This window comes from Python bivittatus, unplaced genomic scaffold, assembly GCF_059951505.1.
Source record: "Python bivittatus isolate LINGU-HERP-01145 unplaced genomic scaffold, Pbiv_v1 ctg000220_np1212, whole genome shotgun sequence".
Lineage (NCBI taxonomy): Eukaryota > Metazoa > Chordata > Lepidosauria > Squamata > Pythonidae > Python > Python bivittatus.
Genome location: NW_028277048.1, coordinates 15,592,285 through 15,613,651, shown reverse-complemented (window position 1 = coordinate 15,613,651; position 21,367 = coordinate 15,592,285). Strand labels below are relative to the sequence as shown.

At 40.6% G+C, this 21,367-nt stretch overlaps 1 protein-coding gene across 8 annotated transcripts in view; it reads left to right on the top strand.

The window, feature by feature from the left end:
- Positions 1-687: 687 nt before the first annotated feature.
- The window catches only part of R3HDM2 (R3H domain containing 2), a 167,033-nt gene continuing 146,353 nt past the window's right edge, over positions 688-21,367 (top strand). For 4 of the 8 annotated variants that reach the window (XM_088137957.1, XM_088137953.1, XM_088137960.1 and 1 more), the window contains exon 1: positions 688-1,260. The gene's annotated coding sequence lies outside the window, so the exon portion shown is untranslated. The remainder of the gene's footprint in view (positions 1,261-21,367) is intronic. The other 4 variants (XM_088137958.1, XM_088137962.1, XM_088137959.1 and 1 more) reach the window with 1 other exon arrangement.

Here is a 21,367-nt window from a genome sequence, read left to right as displayed (position 1 = left end):
TCCAACGGAATCTTAGTCCTAAGTGCCCAAGAATAGCAACCTAAATCTGAAAGGAGTCGCATGGTGTCACCTTCCTTTCCCTCTGGTATAGATAAGGACCGATCATAGGCGGCAGCTGCAAGAAATGCAAGCCACACAAGGAAAGAGTTTTCCCTCAGACCAGCCACTGGAGCTTCCAATGTGGTCCCAGTCCTCGAATCAGGATTCAGCACTGGCCTGTTTCCTCAGAAATGTCTTTAAATATCTTCCTCAGTCCGCGGCCCTCCAAATGTTGGACTACGGCTTCCATGCTCCCCAGCCATCAAGGCAGGAAGCCGGCGGAAGCTGCAGGCTGACGCATCTGCAGGACCTCAGATAACGGCAAGTCGTTTCAGGAACATTTCGCTTCCCCGACCCACCGCGGTCACCGGAGCGACACCGCTTCCGTTCCCCTTCCTCGAAGGCGGCGAGCTTGGACTGTCTCCGGCGCGGGACGCGGAGGCGGCGCGTCGCGACGTTGCCCCGAGCAACGCCGAGCGGGGCGACGAGTGACGCGCGCAAGGGCTACGTCGCCGCGCGGCGTCGGGCGGGAGTGACGCAAGGCGCGCGCGCAGGCAGGGGGAGGGGCCGGCAGCTTCTTTCCCTTTTTTCTGTTTCTTTTTTTCTTTTCTTTTCCCCCCTTCCTCCTTCCCCCCCTTTTTAATTTCCCCGCCCCCCCTCCCCTCCTTTTCTTTTGGCCCTTCTGCTTCCCTCTCTCCACCCCCGCCTCGGCGGCCCCACCTGACCCTCGCGAGTCGCCCGGCCGCAGCCATCCGCCCTCCCGGATCCAGGCCCCGACCTGCCCGCCCTCTCCTGCCGGCGCCTCCGCCTCCGCCTCGGACCCCAGCCCAGCTCCCCGGCCCGTAGGAGTCCCTGGGAACTCCAGCCTCCCTGGCGCGGCAGCGTCCCACCGGCCCGTCGCTCCGCTCCGCCCCGAGCCGGCCCGTCTGCGTTCTCCGCGGGCGCTTCAGCCCCCGTGCAGCTGACCACACTTGTTGCTGCCCAGAACTTCCTCCTCCCGCGGCGGCTTCTACCTACGCTCTACCGCTCACGTCAGAGGAAGCGGGGGACAGCAGGTCCCTCGGCCGGCGCCACCTCTCCTCCCCGCCCAAGAGGAGGGAGCAGGAAGAGGAGGAAGGCGGCAGCACGAAGACACGCCAGCGACGGAAGGGGGGGACGGGGTCCCGGCGCTCCCCCTCCTTCTCCCTTCCTCCCTCCCCTCCCTTCCTCCCTCCCCCGGAGGTAAGTAGCGCGGTCTCGCCTCTTTGGGGGGTGGGGGGAGGGTTGCAAAGTTCGGTCTCTTTCCTAATTAGATACCGGGAGGTACGGTTTTGGGTGGGAGGAGCGGGTGGACGGGGCTCGATGTTCAGCCTCTTTGTGTTTTTCGTGCTGGGGGAGAGGGGGAATGTCTCCTCCGGGAGAGGAGGAAGAGAGAAGGTGCAACAGGTCTAAAGCCAAGAGGGAATGATGTTTGGAGCATACTCTTAAATTTGGGCAAAGGCGGGAATCGGTAGTTCTGCGGGCCTTCAGAAACGATCCCCCCTCGCCAGTGTTGTCTGGGGTGGAGGAAGGAAGGAGTGCTATTGAACATGTCCAAAGGAGGATCGGCATCCTGTGTGCCATTCAGCATGGGGCTTGAGAATCTTAGTTTGGGGCCAGATGGAACGGTTGAGGCCGTGGGCATATCTGTTGCTAGCATGGGAGTGCATTCGTTGATCCGAGCTAGGGATCCATAGTTGCTGTGTCTAATGATGGCATGACTTAATTTGCATAGGCTTTACTGTTAGTTTATTTGTAGGCTGAATGTATAAGGAATATTCTTACCATATGGGTTCCCATGATTCCTTGGTATCCAGAAGTGGAAGGCACTTTTTGTCTGGTGTTGTTTTACAGAGATGAGTATAGTACGTTTTAAAGTGGTAACAGATCCTTAAATGATGATGATACCTATATCATCAAGGGCACGAACATGTGCTTGGTGAGTGACCCCCAAACCTGGAATTCTCCCCAGCAGTAAATTTCTCAGAACCTGAGCCTGTGCATATTTTGGAAGCAGGCTTATCTATTTTGCCTGGCCTTTGGAGTTCAGAGTTTAGTTGTGAAGAGGTGGGGAAATTTAATTTATCTATATGTTGTCTTAATCTGTTTTATGGATGGACGTTTGTGGTTGTTTGTGTGGAGGTTTGTTTGTTTTTTTGGCAAGTCTTTGGGATGAGATGGGCATATTTAAATAAGGAAGTAAGGAAACATTGGTTTTTAGAAGTGATGAAACCAAAGGCAAAAAACCCCTCAACTGCCAAAAAAGATAGAGGGAAAAGTGACTGTTATTGTAAATGAAAAACTGTCATTTTCCATGCTGTCTTTTGCTTCAAGAGCTGCTAAAAATCAACACACCGAAAAATATATGCTGGTTAGGAGTCAATGAGTTCGGTTCAGCTCCTGATGACTGCATGGAGAAATGTTTGCCATTTCAGCTTGTCTCTAGTAATAACTTGTAGCTCTTCTGGGGACAATTTGTACTTACTTTGATCCCATTCATCCACCTTGTCTGCTGTCTTTTCCTTCTATTTCCCTCAATTTACCAGGCATAGCCATTTTTTTTTTTTGTCATCTCACATGTCTAAAGCATGTGAGTTTCTGCTTGCTGATCATCCCTTTCAGATAGCAGTCACTCTTCATTTGGTCAAAGACTAATTGTTTGGTTCTTTCTGTGGTCCATGGTACTCTTAATAACCATCTCCATAATTCAAAGGTGTCTATCTCCTTTCTCTCACTCTTTCTCATTGTCCAATGTTCACTGCCATGCCTTATCACTGGAAAGACCATTGCTTTTATCGTTCTGATTTTTGTTGTCATAGGAATATACTTACCTTTCATGATCTTGTCTAAGTTTGTTATTGCTTTCCTCCCTATTAATCTGTGTTTCTCTAGCATGCTGTCCATCTTTATTCTTGAGCTAAAGATAACAAAACTATCCAGCATCTTTGTTTCTTCAAAATCAGTGGTGAATTCACTAAATATGTTGGTTGACATCACCATTTTTTCATATTTAAAAATAAACCATATTTTTTACTTTCCATTTTTTGCTTTCATAATTAGCTGTTCTTCCAACTAACAAAGTGCTGTAGTCTGCATATCTCAAATAGATATTGTCACAGCCACTTCTTTTGATTCTAGCTTCCTGTCATATGTTCCAGTCCCAGTGTTTTTATAATATGTTCACCATATACGTTAAACAGATATGCGAACAATATATTTTGTGTGTGTGTATTGCAAATTTATTTTTTACAATAGTTTCATATTTGTAGTAAAAAATCCCTCAGAAAAATAATCAGATGTTCTGGCATACCCATTAGTCTTAATATATTCCATTCTGGTATGATCTATGAATCAAAAGCCTTCTTGTATCCAATAAAGAAAAGGTAGACATCCTTCTTATATTCTCTTGCTGTGTCCATTATCTTGTATCAACTATTGATTCTGCCTGTTGCAAAACCTGCCTATCCATTTGATGTTTCTTTTTGTATGTATAACTCTATTGTTCTTTGTAAGATCTTAAGCTTGTGCCATAGTTTAATAATTTGTGCATTCTCTTGCATGTCCCTGCTTTGGTGTCACACCAATCTTTTCTAGTCTCTAAGATGTAGCCTCGTTCCTTATTTGTTGATAGAGAGTTGCTAGCACTTTAATGGCCTTCTTCTGCAGCTTAAAACAGTTCATTGGGTATTTCATCTGCTTCTGATGCTTTTCTGTTTGACAAATGTTTTGTTGCCTGTAACGCCTCACCTGTCATACTTCTTTCTCTACAAATGTTTCTGTCATTGTATAATCCTGTTTGTAAAGAAATTCAGTATAGCCTTTCTAATTTCCTTTCCACCTGTATTAGATCTCTTTCACAATGGAACAACCTCTCCCCTGAGATCCAGACAACCCCTACCCTCTAGGCCTTCTGGAAGGCCTTGAGGACCTGGCTCTTCCCCCGGGCACTGGGTCAGGATGTAAGTTGAGCCCAATATATGTGTAGTTGTTATGAGGTTGTTACGAGCCTAGTTAGAGTGTGTTAGTCTTTAATTTGGGGTGGAAAAGTTGTTTGTATTTTTAAAATATATTACAGGGTTTGATTGTTGTTAGCTGCCCAGGGTTACATTGTGGCCATCTAAATATTAGTAATGATAATAACAGCAACAACTCTTGAGTATTCCTATCTTAGGTGTAAATTTTCCAATGATTTCTCTGATCTTAGAAACATATCTTATTTCATTTTCTTATTTTCTTAATTAATTAATTAGAATTTTTGACTAAGATATTTTTCTGTGTCCTTTCTTGCTTGACATTGGAAGTCTGCGTTCAGTCATCTTATGCTGTCGTTATCCAAGGCTTTCATTCTCTGGCTTTCTTTGGTTATCATGATAGTTTGTTTTGAAAGCCAGCTATATCTTTTCATCCATGAATTTTTTCCCACTTTGGTTTTTACAACATCTCTTTTCTCTTCCCATGGTTCCTCGGGTTCTCCTTTGCATAAGTTACATGTACTTATATTGCTCTTATATTTTGTCTGTAATTTTTCCAAGTCAAATCTTGTTGACCTGCTGTCTAATTTTCTAAATTTGACCCATATACTGAATGTCAGTAATTCATGGTCTTTTCCATAATGTGTACCTCAGAGTGTTTTAGCTGGCTGGATTGTACTTGTCCATCTTCTGTTTTCTGCTGTCTAGTCAGTTTGATGCCAACATTGTGCATCCAAACATGTCCATGTGTCGAGCCTGTGTTTAAGTTGCTTGATGCAAGTGTTGGTAATAAGCAACGAATTACTCTCTACCAAACCTGCACTACTCCATTTACCCATCCCAAATCTTCTGGTAATTCAAGGTCTTTCCGTTTCTTCAACTTTCTTTTTACAATTATAAATTAATAATTGTAAAAAGAAAGTTAATAATTATTAAAAAGTTAATAATTATTAAAATTAATAATTTATAATATAATTCATAATATAAACTCTCACTCATGGCCTTCCAGAAGGATATGAAGACCTGGCTCTGCTATCTGGCCTGGGGCGAGGAGGGGAATCAGTGTGGGGTTGGCTAGTCCCTTAGTGGCCTGGCGTTGCTGCCTTGAACCATTGGCCTCCTGGATTTTTTCCCTTTTATTTTTGTGAACATGTATTTGTTATAGGTTTTAATTGTATATTTATTTATTGTTTTAACGTGTTGTGAGCCACCCAGAGTCCCCCATTGGGGGGAATGGGCAGGGGACTACATCAATCAATCAATCAGTCAGTCAATGTCCTTTCTTGATATTGCATTCAGCACCTCTTACAGTTTGCCATAAAATCCTTCAGTGACTACTCCCATTGTATCTGCAGTAGGTGCATGCACTGGATATCCACAAATTCTAGTAGATGTGATCCTATCGTTTATTAGGTTATATCCAAGCATATATTTAGCAATGTCCTTTTAGAGCAGGTATTTCAAACTCAAATTGTCATAAGTGCCGTATGAGGACTAGTTCATTAGCCTGAAGGCAGCAAAACTAAAGCATTTCATGCATTGATACTAAAGTCTCTAACGAATCAAAAATGAAGAGTGTTGTGGTATGTCATTACATCTGAATTTATTAAATAAATAAATAATGAAAAGCAGCCACAACCTTTTACCATGAATCCGAGTTGTGAACCAGCCGTTTTGCTTTGGCCACTTAGCTGCTGGTGTGTTTCAGTAACCAGAACACCGGTATTTGGTTTTACGACTGGCTGGATAGCTAATATTTTGGGGAGGGGGGGATCATATCCAGGATGATATAATCTAAGAAACTCATAAGAGCTGACCAAACCCTACTTTCCCTTTTTTCTCTCTCCGTGCCGGGCAGGGATCTTTTCCCCATTCGTTCTCTTTTCTCTCCTTGCCTGGCAGAGTCCTTCTTTTCCAGAGAGAATTTGCTTGCTTGTGGTTTTTCCCATTCCTTTACCCTGCAGAGAGACTTTTGTGGTGGGCTGGTCACGCTTAGCTTTCCTCCTCAGCTACCTCTTCCTTCCCTTTGGGCTGTTCCAGCCTCCCAGCCAGTCTTTCCTGACCAAATGTTGCTTTCTATCTGGAGAGCTTAGCATCATCATAGAAGCAGCACCTGCTCTGCAGTTGCTAGAAGACTCACTGAGGTGAGCTGCCAGGCTTCTACTGCTGCTAGGGCACTCCTCATCCTGAAGTGCTTCTCTGGTAAAGCCTACATGTCTAAGCTATGCTTAGTCCCCAGTCCTTGCTGGGTAGCACCATCAGGGTATATGATGTCTTGTGCAGGCCACATAAATGATTTGGAGGCTCCACATGGCCCATGGGCTGCAAGTTTGAAACTCCTGTTTTAGAGAATCATTGCCACTCTATTTTTTATTTAATAAGATGTCATGGTCTGAAGAGTCTATCATATGGCTCTCATTTAAAGTGGTCCATTCTGTTCTAAGTTCACTTATTCTAAAATATCAGATTTAAAATTGCTTCATTTCTGCTTTGACAATTTCCGATTTTCCATGGTGGTTCTTTGTCACATTCCAGTATCCAGTTTTATGTGTTGTAAAATTAGGAACTTTTTAAAGTACTTGCCCCATCAGTGATTAGACTTCCTTGTGGCTTTGGTCTGATTACATCATTGCTTCTAGATCTGCTTGTGAAAGTTTGATATTTTTCCCTAGTAAATAGAGGAGTGCATTTTGACCTGAGAATCACATAATCTGTCATCCAAATGCATCTAAATATTTTAGCCAAATCTGTACTTTTTTCTTCTCAACAGAATTTGCCAAGTTTTGATTTTGGAGTTTCTTCTCCCAGGTGGTTGCTTTTCCTCACACCTGCAGATTCTGACCTGTCCTCACCCCAGCTGGGGCTTGCCCTTTGCTTCACCTCTTTCCTTTTGACCTTATTAGCAAGAGTGATCTTTTCAGCTCAAGTTCCTTCCGGGGTCATTCTCAGGAGCACTGGAGCTACAGAGCCCCCAGCCCACAACATCATGGTGGTAATCTGGTTGAGCAAAATATATGGATCATCCTCAAAAAGTATTTTCTTAAAAGGAGATCATGATTTTTCAAATATGTGCCTCAACTTGAAAAACTGCTAAGTTGATGTGTGCTTTTATGCTGTTAAGTTCATGGTGCTCAGAATTCTTTTTAATTGGTAACTTTTGCTTTCAAGATATAGGAGGGGCCTTTAAGTTGCACTGTATATATTTTTGGTAGCTCATACATCTTTCCTATTTTTCATTCTACCTTTTTTTTTTTTTTGGGTTGTCACTCCAAAGGAGGTTCCCTGTTTAAGGACCCTTAGAGCAAATCTTTTCTTTTCTTTCTGATAAACTGTTTGAAAGTTGTGATCTTGTAAGATTACAGACCACTGCTCCTTTTCTTCATATTGATTTAACATCTTTTCTTCAACACCATCACTTCAAAAGTGGTTTCTATTGTGAAAATCAAAAGATTTGAGCCTTGTTAGCTAGTCTGATAATCTGGTCAAAAGGGACCTCAGTCTTTGTCATAATAAAGCCCAAAACCAAGAGCATATACAGTGGGGCAAAAAAGTATTTAGTCAGCCACCAATTGTGCAAGTTCTCCCACTTAGAAAGATGAGAGAGGCCTGTAATTTTCATCATAGGTATACCTCAACTATGAGAGACAAAATGGGGGAAAAAATCCAGAAAATCACATTGTCTGATTTTTAAAGAATTTATTTGCAAATCATGGTGGAAAATAAGTATTTGGTCAATATCCAAAGTTCATCTCAATACTTTGTTATATATCCTTTGTTGGCAATGACAGAGGTCAAATGTTTTCTGTAAGTCTTCGCAAGGTTTTCACACACTGTTGCTGGTATTTTGGCCCATTCCTCCATGCAGATCTCCTCTAGAGCAGTGATGTTTTGGGGCTGTCGCTGGGGAACACGGACTTTCAACTCCCTCCAAAGGTTTTCCATGGGGTTGAGATCTGGAGACTGGCTGGGCCACTCCAGGACCTTGAAATGCTTCTTACAAAGCCACTCCTTCCTTGCCCGGGCGGTGCGTTTGGGATCATTGTCATGCTGAAAGACCCAGCCACGTTTCATCTTCAATGCCCTTGCTGATGGAAGGAGGTGTTCACTCCAAATCTCACGATACATGGCCCCATTCATTCTTTCCTTTACACGGATCAGTCGTCCTGGTCCCTTTGCAGAAAAACAGCCCCAAAGCATGATGTTTCCACCCCCATGCTTCACAGTAGGTATGGTGTTCTTTGGATGCAACTCAGCATTCTCTCTCCTCCAAACACGACGAGTTGAGTTTAGACCAAAACATTCTACTTTGGTTTCATCTGACCATATGACATTCTCCCAATCCTCTTCTGGATCATCCAAATGCTCTCTAGCAAACTTCAGACGGGCCCGGACATGTACTGGCTTAAGCAGGGGGACACATCAGGCACTGCAGGATTTGAGTCCCTGGCGGCGTAGTGTGTTACTGATGGTAGCCTTTGTTACTTTGGTCCCAGCTCTCTGCAGGTCATTCACTAGGTCCCCCCGTGTGGTTCTGGGATTTTTGCTCACCATTCTTGTGATCATTTTGACCCCACGGGGTGAGATCTTGCGTGGAGCCCCAGATCAAGGGAGATTATCAGTGGTCTTGTATGTCTTCCATTTTCTAATTATTGCTCCCACAGTTGATTTCTTCACACCAAGCTGCTTGCCTATTGCAGATTCAGTCTTCCCAGCCTGGTGCAGGTCTACAATTTTGTTTCTGGTGTCCTTCGACAGCTCTTTGGTCTTGGCCATCGTGGAGTTTGGAGTGTGACTGTTTGAGGTTGTGGACAGGTGTCTTTTATACTGATAACAAGGTCAAACAGGTGCCATTACTTCAGGTAACGAGTGGAGGACAGAGGAGCCTCTTAAAGAAGTAGTTACAGGTCTGTGAGAGCCAGACATCTTGCTTGTTTGTAGGTGTCCAAATACTTATTTTCCAGCATGATTTGCAAATAAATTCTTTAAAAATCAGACAATGTGATTTTCTGGATTTTTTTTCTCATTTTGTCTCATAGTTGAGGTATACCTATGATGAAAATTACAGGCCTCTCTCATCTTTTTAAGTGGGAGAACTTGCACAATTGGTGGCTGACTAAATACTTTTTTGCCCCACTGTATTTCTTAGTTGTTCAGTAATCTCTCTATAGACTACCTGAAAGGAACTTGTGGAGCACCAGTACTCCTTGGACCACAGTTTTGCAAATCTCAAATTTAATGCACTTTGACATGTGGTTGCTTTCTTGCATAGAACAGGTTCTGGTATATGTATCTGCTCAAGTCTAAACAGCAATATTCCAGGAAAAGTTTACAATTGAAGATTATTCTAGTGCTCAGGGCAGGTTGTGTTGGACTGAGACAGATACATCTACTTACCTTTATTCCACAGTGTCACACATGTACAAGCAGCCCCCGGGTTAAGAATGAGATCCATTCCTAAGTCTGTCTAACTTGAATTTGTATGTAAGTTGGAACTCGTACTTACGAATGGGCTACCTATTACTAAAAATGGTGGACTGTGTTCTCTTTTCTTGAGCTGGCGAACCACTGAAGCCACGCAATATTTTCATGAACTGCTGAAGCTGCATGTTTTTAATATACAGCCTGTTTTCAGTGGTTTTCAGCGGTTCATGCAAATCTTGCGTGGCTTCAGCAGTCTGTTGGCTTGAGGAAGGAGAATGCCATCCACCATTTTTAGTAATAGGCAGCCTGTTTGTAAGTATGAGTTGTCTATAAGTTGGACATTCTTAACCCGGGGATTGCCTGTATACTTAATCTTGTAATGGAGCGATGGGGAATGTTTTTGTCAGCGTTGAGGGGTAGGTGGGGGAGAGAGAGATGTTTGGTGTTGCCAATTTTTCTCAATCATTTTTATGAAGTTGAGATGTTCTGATTTTTCCCAGTGAGTTTTGTCATCTTATTATTGCAGTTGAACCTGAAGAATATTTTAAAGTCTAATACAATTACAAGGCTCCCATGGAATAAGAATTGCTTATTATTAACTTTCAGTTTGATATCATATTAGGAAAAGTTTATTTCTGCATGGTTTTTTTGCTTCATTATTTTGTCCCTTTTTGAATTTAGAAGTAAGCAACCAAAATATTGTATTATGGATAATTTCATTGTTTTTGTGCTCCATGTTCTATTACTTACACTTGTACAGAGTATTTGCTCTGATCTAGCCCTTGGGGAATCTTTCTTTTTCTTAACTGAACTACTCCTGGATTCTTGGCTACAGACAGAACATATTATTTGGCACAATTAATCACCTTGTGGAAATGTAAAAGGCAGGCATATAATTGCTCTGATGTTTGTCTGCTTCAGAAACGGTGCTATGAATGAATTGGACTCTTCCTTTTTGATATTGTTGTCCTCCATGTAGCCTTCAGGTAAGAAAGGCCTGCCTAACTTGTAAACTGCCAAGCTGAATATAGATACCAGGAATATATCTTTTTTCTTGCTGAGGATGTGCAGGGGGAGTCAAACATCTTGTTTTTTCTGCCTGCATAATGTTGTTCTCTGCTTGGATTGGTAGGTTACAGGTTGTGGAAGCCTTTGTAATAAGCCCAGGATAAATGAAGAAGGGCAGTAATTTCCTTGTTGTGGACAGGGAAGAAGCTGCTGTTGCTGGTTGACATTCTCACTACTTCCTTTATTAGAATATCCAATAGAAAAACATTTGAAGACATTTATATTATTCCTGCCTTGCCTCCTGGAAATACAGGTGAAGGTATTAAACAGACGGATCATTCTTTTAACACAGAAGGAGCTGGTTTGCATGAAACATTGTAATATTTGCTGGGTCTTGCCCATGCTAAGGAAGAAAGGAATAAGTGTTTGCTTGGGATTAGTGAGGTTAGGAACCTGGAATCCTTCTATCAAAATTTGGGGGCTATTGATTAATATTGGTACTGGATACTGAAAATTTAAACATAACGTTCTAACAGAATGATGCAATAATAATATATCTGCTGAGATTTTCTTCAGAAAGTTGTTAAGAAAAGTAAATAAATCAGAAAGGAAGAAGCACTCAGTGAGAATAAGTTGCCCTTTCCAGGTCCCCATTATGGCAAAAATGGACAGCAGGCAATTTAACCAAGTAGTTTCAGCAAACAATTTGTTGAGTTCTTTTCAGTAACAGCTGCATGTTTGAAGTATACACATTTTCCTTTCACCAAGGAAATGCAAAATGTACCGTAGAAGGCCTGATTTGGTTGCAAACCTAAAAGTATTTTTTTTTAAAATAATAAATGCCATTGAAATCAGTAATGCTTTCAAGTAAATACATGTAATGCTGCAATTCTGAAAATACTTTAGGGAAATCATTGGGAGTTACTAAGTAAATATATTTAGGATTGTGTAGCATTTGAGAATATGAGCTGTTGGATTGTCACCTAGAAAATAGTTTCCCTATCTCACAGGATATTTCTGGGGATGGATATGTTAAAAACTTCATGTACTAGGATATAAATGTATTGGGGCCATGTAAGCATCTAAAGATAGAAAATGTGAGCTCTTCAGGGGAGGGAACTGAACAAAATCTGTAGGAGTGAAAATACATACAGTGACCTCTCTAAGAATTTGTGATGACTCTGAGTTCTATTTCTGTCCTTGTCATCTTATTATGGAAGAGGAGATGGAGAATTTATTTAAGATCTGTTTTCAAGCCCTATTGTGGCACTAAACTTATTAATTAACCTTCTTATCCCACAAAATAAGATATATTCAAAGAACAGCTTTTTGTCATTAGGGATAAAATCCTGTACATCCAATTGCATTGTGACTGCTGAAGGGGCAAGTGATTGTGATATGCACACAGGTGGGGAGACACACTGGGACACCCTTTGAAGCTGCTGTGTGAACTTTGTAAAGGATGTGGCTGCTTTAATGATTCAGAGAGAGTTGTTTTGATCATGGTTGTGTACTTTGGAAAGTAATTCTTTCAAGTGCCTTGCAAAATCCTAGTATGCATTCTACTGAAGTGGAATTTCAGCAGCACCTTCAGTCAAATAAATGGGATCTAGCAGAAGAAAATATTTCATCTTCATGAAAGAGAAGCTGGAATACAAGTAAAATTGAACTCTTTTTTTCAACATGTGCAATGAGAGCTCATCCTTGGCATTTGAATTAGAAATTATCATTCACCAAATGGTGCTTGCTCTTAGACCTGTATGTGGCTAGATTAAAAAATATTTACTTAAAACAATTTAAAGCACCGATTTATTAAAATGGTAACAAAGAATAGAGTATTGCAAAATTTCCTGGAAGATTTCAAATGCACCCTGTTCTATCAGGTTTATGAATTAATGTACCTGATTGTGTGGAGGACATTTTCCTCAAAGCAGCAACATTTGATTTGGTGGTAGTCCAAAGTCCTAGTTGTTTGTAATTCATTTCATTGCATTAAGGACTTGAATAGCAACAGAGGGGAGCAGGGTAAGATGCTGAAGGACAGAACTCGATGAGCCTTGTGGTTTGTCATGGATCTCCTAAGCTAGCTGTTGCCTTCAAGTGCAATAGAGGACATTCTCATGTTACTAGCACTAAAGAAGATTCAGGTGCTGTTCCAGCTGACTTCTGTTTGTGGAGTCCTTGGGGTTCTCTGAGCTTGGTTCTTTCCTTGCAAACGTTTCATTACCCGGCTAGGTAACCTCCACAGTTCAACCCTGAGCTACACATATTCGCCTCCATTGCGGACTTCTCTTTCTGGAATAGGAAAAAAAAGATGCTTCTTTCCTCGAGCCAGGTGCCTTGGTCTGGTCCTGCCTACATTGGTGCAAGTGTCTTTTTTCCTTCCTGATTGCATCCCATATTCTTGTTTCAGCTCTCTGCATATTTGCGGTTAGAACATGTGATTAGCAAAAGTGCTCTGTAGTTTATTTGGGAGGATAAAGAACAGAAGTTGGAGAACATGGCCAAAGGCAGGGAATGTGGTCTATATCTGTTAATAGAAATTAATGAGAATTCTGATCTTTATGACAAAAAGAAGAAATACCTTGTTGTATTACATGGTTGATTAGGAGTTTATGGTATTGCCTGGTTTTTAAAACCCAGACTATATCTCTAGAAAAATGTGCTGCCTTCCTCATTTCACAAAGCAGCATCACAGTTCTGTGGCTGCCCTGTTTTCTAAAATGGAAGAGATGAACACACGTGTGTGGCTGCAAAACAAAACACAGCTGGCAGCAGAGCTAATTTTAGGTTCTTTGCTTGGTCTACATTAACTGTTGTGGAAAGGAATTCCAGCAGTGATGAATCTCAATGGAGTCTTTTGACCTTTGACAATCACTTCATTTTCATAAAGGAATAATATTTTGAAATTCCTCGTTAAAAATTCAGGCATAATTTAAAATCATGAAGATCTTTTTTCCCCTACTCTTCCTAGCAGCACTGCCTAGTATTGACAGACTTTGGTCTTTTCCTCCCCCTTTTGTGGTGATAGGGACTTCATTCCATTAGCTGAAAGTTTCTATTGATTCTTCCCTTAACAAAATGGATAGTTATCTGCTATTAAATTTTTAAAGTATTTTCTTAGTGATTCCATAGCCTTCTCTGTATGTTTAAGATTATTAAAGGAAAGTACTTTTTTTTGTTGCTTCCTTTGAATTCAGTAGTGCGTTTCACGTTTTGCCTTTTTTAATAACCCACTATGAAACTGAAGAGCAAAAAAGGATGGAAGTTTATCAAGCCTGAGGATTAAAGTCATTTAGCTGCTGTTTCAGAATAAGGAAGCAAATCAGACTCTGGAAACTACAGGGGTATCTCACTGCTGTCCATTGCAGCCAAGATCTTTGCCTGCATTCCCCTGAACAGACTTGTCACTGTCTCAGAAAGGAACCTCCCAGAAGCACAGTGTGACTTTCAGCCAGAATGGAGTACTGCAGACATGATATTTGCCGTGGGGCAAGTCCAGGAGAAGTGCATTGAGCAGAACAAGCCTCTTTAGTATGTCTTCATTGACCTGACAAAGGCATTTGACACTGTAAACAGGGAGGCTCTCTGGATCATCCTGAGATGTTATGGAAGCCCGAGGAAATTCGTGAAGTTGATTCAACTACTCCACGATGGAATGACAGGACAGGTTCTTTACAACAGTGATACATCAGCTGAATTTGCCATTTCCAATGGGGTAAAACAGGGTTGTGTGTTAGCCCCAGTCCTGTTCAATCTGTTCTTCACTTGCATGTTGTCATGTGCTGTCCAGGGTCTGAAGTAGGTACCTGGAGTATACAACAGGTACCAGTTGGACAGCTCTCTCTTTGACCTTTACCACTTGAATGCACAGATGAAGTGCCTCCATACATCATCCAAGAAACCCTCTTTGCTGATGACTGTGCACTCTTGTACACAACATCCATACCTCCACAAAGCTGAAAGTCTACAGAGCTGTGGTTATCCTTTCTCTCTTATATGGATGTGAGTCCTGGACTCTGTACCAAAGGCACATCAAACAACTGGAGAAATTTCACATGCACGCTCTCCGCTCCATCCTTGGCAAGACTGTGTCTCCAACCTGGAAGTCTTGGATCATGTGGCGTCCACTAGCATTGAGTCCCTGATTATCAGAGCCCAGATGCAGTGAGTGGGACATATCATCAGAATGGATGACCATCGTATGCCTCGCCAGTTGCTCTATAGTGCACTGGAGTCTGGAAAGAGACCTCGAGGTCAACCACACAAGCGCTACGAAGTCGCTGTGAAAGAAATCCTACACCACTGTGACATCCAGCCAAGGAAACTAGAAGCTGCAGCTGCTGAAAGAACCCGCTGGTGAGCCCTATGGTATGAAGCCTCCACCGGCTTTGAAGAGAGGCACCGCCAAAAACTGATGGAACACTCTGAGAGGTATCACAGAATAACACCCACAGTTACTACAACAATGGACTTCCAGTGCTCCCATTGTGCTAGACTCTGCATATCTAGACTGGGACTGCAGAGCCACCTCCATGTCCACAGATGAACTGCACAACAGCATGTCTTTTTTGAACCTGAAGGACTACCATATAGTTGTATTTATTTGACTTAATTTATATCCTGCATTTTATTTTGCAAATGCTCAAGGTATAATATGGGTTGTTCATATGGAAGTAGAAGAGGCACTGCAAATATTTGATGGATCATGGTACAAGTATGTGAATTTCAAAAGGATATGTATTTATGCTTATCAATTAAAGTCTTGCATTGAACATGAAAAATTAAGGTATATCTGAAAGAAATTAGCATTCCAGAACATTTGATTCAATTGATAATATCATTGTTCAGTAACCAAGAAGCCCTTGTCAGAACAACTTAGAGAGACACAAACTAGTTCAAGATTGGAAAAAAGTATACAGCAGGGCTGTATTTTATCCCTATTTCAATTCAAACACAAAGGCAATTTTGAGGAACCTTAACTTAGATGAATTGGAAATTGCCAGCAGAAGCATTAAAGAATTTAAGATATGCAGAACCACTGTACTGGCAAAAAATGAAGAAGATATAAAATAACTTATCCTAAAAGTCAAGGCATATAGTGAAAAAGCTGGATTGTAGCTAAACATGAAGGCCAAAGTAATGCCAACAGCTAGAAATAGAGCGACATTGAGATAAAAATTAACAACAAAGAAATTGAATCAGGGCTTTATTTTACTCTGTTCCAAAATTGACTGAACAGAAGACACTGGACCCAAAAAGAAATGCAGAATATCACTTGAGTGCACTGCAATGACTACTGTGAAAAAACAAGGACCTCAGTCTTAATACCAAGTGCAAAATAGTAAATGCTATTGTTTTTGCCTATGGTTGTGAAAATTGGGCAATAAAAAAAGCAGATGGAAGAATACTAGACTCCTTTGAATTATGGATTTGAACAACATTGGACAACAAAATAAACAATTTTAGACTATCAAGCTAGAAATATCACTGGAAGCTAACATGACCAAGTTAAGGCTGTCTTATTTTGGTAATATGTGTTTAAATTCCTTTAAAAATCAGTTATGTTAGAAATGGTTGGAGGTGCTAGATAATAATGCCACCAGAGAACATGCTGGATAGATACTGTCAAGCAAGACACAGGCTTAAACCTAGAAATATTAAACGAAGTTGCAAAAACATCAGAAAGAATGGAGATAATGGATTAATGTGGCCTTTTGCAATTTTCCTTGCTGTTTTTCCCTTTCCATCACCCAAAGAGAGAACTGATTTATCAGTGGTGGCCTTTTCGCAGGTTATAGATACAGCTTAATAAACTGTGAAGAATTTTCAGATTAGAAAATCAGTTTGAATGGAAGTTGTTAAATATATCTGTTATTCATGCATGAAGCATACAATCGTCTTTGTGGATTTAGCTATAAAGAGGCTCATGCAAAAGAATTAAATATGTAAAGAGGTTCAGTGTATGTTAAAACAGAGGTGCACAATTTGATGCTGCATTTGGCCTCCAAGGACTTCCATGTATTATTACCAAGGTAGAATGTTCTAGTGGCAGATACTGAAAAGTATTAAATGCATCACTTTTTAATTAAACAAAAATATGAAGTAGTAAATGAAATCAAAGGTAGGCTTTTTTTTTTTACCTCCCCTCCCCCTTTCTGGGGGGCAACCTGTGGCGCACAACTCAAAGACCAAATACACCTCTAGGCCTAGGAAAGGTTGTGTAACCTGCTCTAAAGATTAAACATGATCTAAATAGAAGTTTTGCATTTGCTTGATTACAAATGTAATTTCAGATGTAGAACCAGGATTAGTTGTATATTATATAGAGCATTTTAAAATTTTATGTCAAATGTCAAGGTTGCATAAAATTGCATAAAAATGCGGTTTCTCTTCTCAGATTTGAATCTACTGCCTGTCTTTATGTGAAAGTAGGAAAACTTCAATTGCTACTTTCAGAGACTTGTTAAATTTGAAATACTGCAAAGCTTAGTCTGCAGTTTTCTCTAATCTAAAAAGCTGCTTAGTTGAGTCTGATTTGCTAATCCAGTTGGTGGAAATCTGTGAGAATTTCACTGAGAGTAAAGATTAGCGTTAAAGAGTTTCTGTTCATATTTTTGTGAAGCAGCTGCTCTGAGTGCCTGTGCTGTTGGGAACAACATATGCTTGTGAAATCTCACATTTCTGAGAGGGAGAACAACTTCTGGAGGAAATGGCAATCAAATTATTTTATAGCTGTGCATTAGGATTTGGACAAAACATATGCTGAACCATTTAATATACATTTTATTTCTGTCTGTAAAAGAAATGGGTGGGTGGCTATATGAATTGAACTAATAATAATAGTCATAATTTTTCATCATTTAATTCATTTAGATTTTAGAGTACTGCTTCCCTAGGACATGGACAAGTTATAGTTGAAAAATACATATGAAAACATGTGTTTATTGGTGATATTCCCAGTTGTCTGAAACATAGGTTGGTTGCCACGTTGTGTTAATGAACAAAAAGCCCCTTTGCAAAAAGCTCCTGGAGCACGGCGCGCCAAAACGCCCCTTTGTGCTACACTCCTGGGCGGGGCTGGGATGGGCGTTTGCTTTGCACTGCCCAAAAACACCATCAATTGTGGACACAACTGTGATGTTGGAGGATTTCTGAAATATTGCAGTCATATGTCCTGGGAGAGAGATGCTACTTTTGGGGAGAAAAATCAAGACAAATTTGTACAGGAAGGTCAAAACTGGCAGGCAGGAGAAAGGAATAGTGAAGGTAATGAATGAGAACCAACTTCCAGTGATAAGGCTTAAGTTACGCAATTGCTAAACCTTTCCAATTCTCTTGTTGGCTGCTGTCTCTCATTGCTCTCCTCCACCCTCTTATGTACAGATGCTTTTAGCTCCTGTTGTAATAGCACCACCAATTGTGCTGCTATATTTAGGGTTGTGTCAGTATTTCCATTATAGACCTTGTTTTTCAAAGCTTGAAAACCACTTTTAGTTGTGAAGGCAAGCAAACTCTGCTTGAGCACAAACCTGTTTGTGGTTTCAAAATGTTAAATACTTCTCCTTATCAAACATTGAGATCATTATAGAAAATTGCATTAGAGGTGCAAGCTGCTACACCTGTACATATTTAGTATAAGGAAGAGTTACTTGGACAAATATTATGGCATCCTAGTTGCCTCTGTGTGATGGTATAGTGAAATTCTTGGCAATTAGCATGTTATGATTCTGACAACATGCAGTAATCAGAGCTGTTGAGCTCAGTATTTGAAAGGGTGGTGTCATAGCTGCCTCTGTCACCACTTTCAAATGCTATGGCAGTGTCACAGGGCCTCTGCTTAGCACAATAAACAGTGGGAGGCATGTGGAACAAAATAAGTAGGCAAGCTGATTTTTACAAATTGCTTAAAAGGCTCTTGTGGCACAGCTGGAGGTGAGATTGGCATGGTGTGGAGATAGGCTTACCTTTGCCCTAGAGTAGAGGTCTCAAACTCAAATCATCATGAATGCCGCATGGGACCTTGCTCATAAGCCCAAGCGCCATAATATTGAAGCCTTTTTAGACTTCAGTACAAAAGTCTCTACTAAGTAAAAAATAAAGACGAAAAAATTAAAAATTTTTTTAAAAAAACCACTACAGTGTCCTAGGTAAGCCACCCGTACTGTGTATGTAATTCAGATACAAACTAGATAGGGTCCTCCCCATTAATTTAAATGTTGTCTCTTGACAAATGTTCAAATTCAGAAACCAATTTAAAAGTACTAAACAATGCATGCTTCCTGAACAGTTGTGTGAGTTGAATGAATGAAAATTCATTCAGATGAAATTTGAAAGATTAAATTAGGGCAGTTAGGAACCTATCATAAACACCTTTGCTACATCTTTCTACGCTGCCACTTTGAATTTCCATTATTCCGTTGTTCGTCACCAATTTTAAGGAAAGGTATTTGGAAGAGGGGTCCTTTATTTCTGAGGGATTTACTTTTTGCCTGAGGAAAAATATACAGATGGCCATCAGTTAACAACCACTCGTTCAGCCGCTGTTCGAACTTGTGATGGTGCTGAATGAGTGGGCCGCAGAAAATGACTTAGAGGGCTGTATACAGGCCATGAGCTACAACTTTGAGCCCTATACCCTAGAGCAAGGTTCCTCAACCTTAGCAACTTTAAGATGTGTGGACTTCAACTCCCAGAATTCCCCAGCCAGCATGGCTGGCTGGGGAATTCTGGGAGTTGAACTCCATATTTCTTAAAGTTGCTAAGATTGAGAAACCCTGCCCTAGAGGCTTAGTGATAGCTTTTTTTGGATATCTAATTGAGAAGAGAAGGATGAGGATGATATGGATGAAGTGAAATGACCACAAAGATTTATTAACTAGGAAGTGAAACGTATTATTAATGCAAAGAATACAGAACTGCCATCACAAAAAGAAAAGAAAAAGAACACTTTTAGCTTCATATACTTGCTTTAGCTGATACAGTAGCTATGGTATTTACATAAATTCATGGTGTAGTTTTGTATAAAAATCTCTCCTTTACTTCCTTATAGCAGTATTCCTGAGAGAAAAAAGAATGCATGAAAAAAGAATGAATATATATATTCACTCACTCACTCATAATTGAGGTTGTGAAGAAATAATGAACAGTGTAAGTGTAACAGACAGTGATGATTACCTTCTTGACAAAGATATTTTATAAAACAGTTGTTAAGTGTGAGACACAGACATTCTTGAATTGATGTACTGATGAATATTTAGTGTAATAAGAAACATATCTCTGTTTAAATCTGGCAGTAGACAATTCTTTTTGGTTGATGGGGGAGGGCCTATGACATTTGAGAACTTACCGTGGGTGTTCTTGTAAAAGTTTACCAATGGACAGGCTTGTCTTTATATAAACCCCGGTTTCCAGGGTAATGCAAAATCCCATGTTCTGGTTCTGGAGCATCCTGGCATTTGCTAAAAGACTCATTTCGGGAAAGAGATCAACCCTTATTGGATCAGCTAGATTGATGTGTTCCTTGAGAAAAAATAAATTGTGATGAAACCAAAACAAAAATATAATTATTTGCATTGTATGAATTTAAAAGATGTATCTTAATTATTCTTTCTAAAAGCAAAGAAGGTTGGCATGAGTCAGGATTCGTAGGTTCTACAATTAATAAGTAGCATAGGAAGAATTCCATATATGATAGTGTCATCAAGAAAGACCCTGCCTCATAGGTCTTAATAACTGGGCAGGTTCAAAATGAAATGACTAGGTAGAGATAGAAATAAAATATATTTAGGGTTTTAGAGGGTAAAATCAACATACCCACATCTGGAAAAGAAGTTACAAGGATGAGCACAAAGTGTGTTTTGCTCTGTGCATGGAGGAAATGTTAGGTTCAGAAGTTTGCCCAGACTATTTTCAGCCTGTCTGCAGGTTCAAGAAAAAATTTATGATTTCACTGTCAGTGATTTTACTCTGGAATAGAACCCCTACAATTAAAGGGGGGCACCTCTGTTGTATATCTCACTTAATTTCGACACACCAAGTGAAACCAACTCAGGCCCAGTCTTACTCAGTCATGCTTGTCGTTATATTCCTGATTCCTCCTTAAGTTGTGTCTTCTTGCTAGTCACTGTTTGCTTGGCTTTTGTTAGCCAAGTATATAACAGCTTTATTATAAAAGGTTCCAGACAGATTTACTGACCTGGTTTAAAGCTGGTAGCTAACTTTGTGCACTATGTAAAGAGAAAGAGATGGTATGGATTAATCGTCAAAATGTTGGGCTAGAGCTGAGGACACCCAGGTTCAAATTCATTCTCAGCCACAGAAACTCATTAGGTAGCGTTAGTACTGTATAAGATACTATTTCTCAGCCCAGCCTGCCTCAGAGAGTTAATGTTGTGGATGAAAAAATTGGAGGAAGCTTCCTCATACTTCTGAGGGAAGGGCAGGATATAAATCTAATGAATAAATAATAATCTGACTGAACCACCTAAGTGAAAAATTTGGATTTCAGCCTTAGTTCCAAACTTGTATGGCGGTATAGAGATAGTGTTGGCAAAGAAATGCCTCAACCATTTGCAGATAAAAGAGATAGTAGATGACATCTCAGCCTTGGGAAAGATGGGGGCATGAGAAAGAAGATCAAAATAACCGTGTCTTGATACATGAGGGGGTAGAGGAAAACTCACACAGGCTTTCAAGATTCTGTTATAGTACACCCTACAACAATAGTGTTCCAGTTCTCCTTGTTGAGTCTGTTTCCTGACGTGGTCTACCTCAAAGGGCTGACAGTCATTACTTTGGCAGGCAAACTGAAACTAGCTTGATTAATTCTGAGATTCAAAGTAGTCTTTGTCTGATGATGAGGTTAACTGAATAAACCACAATAAGCTGTCTTCATTCAACATGCACAC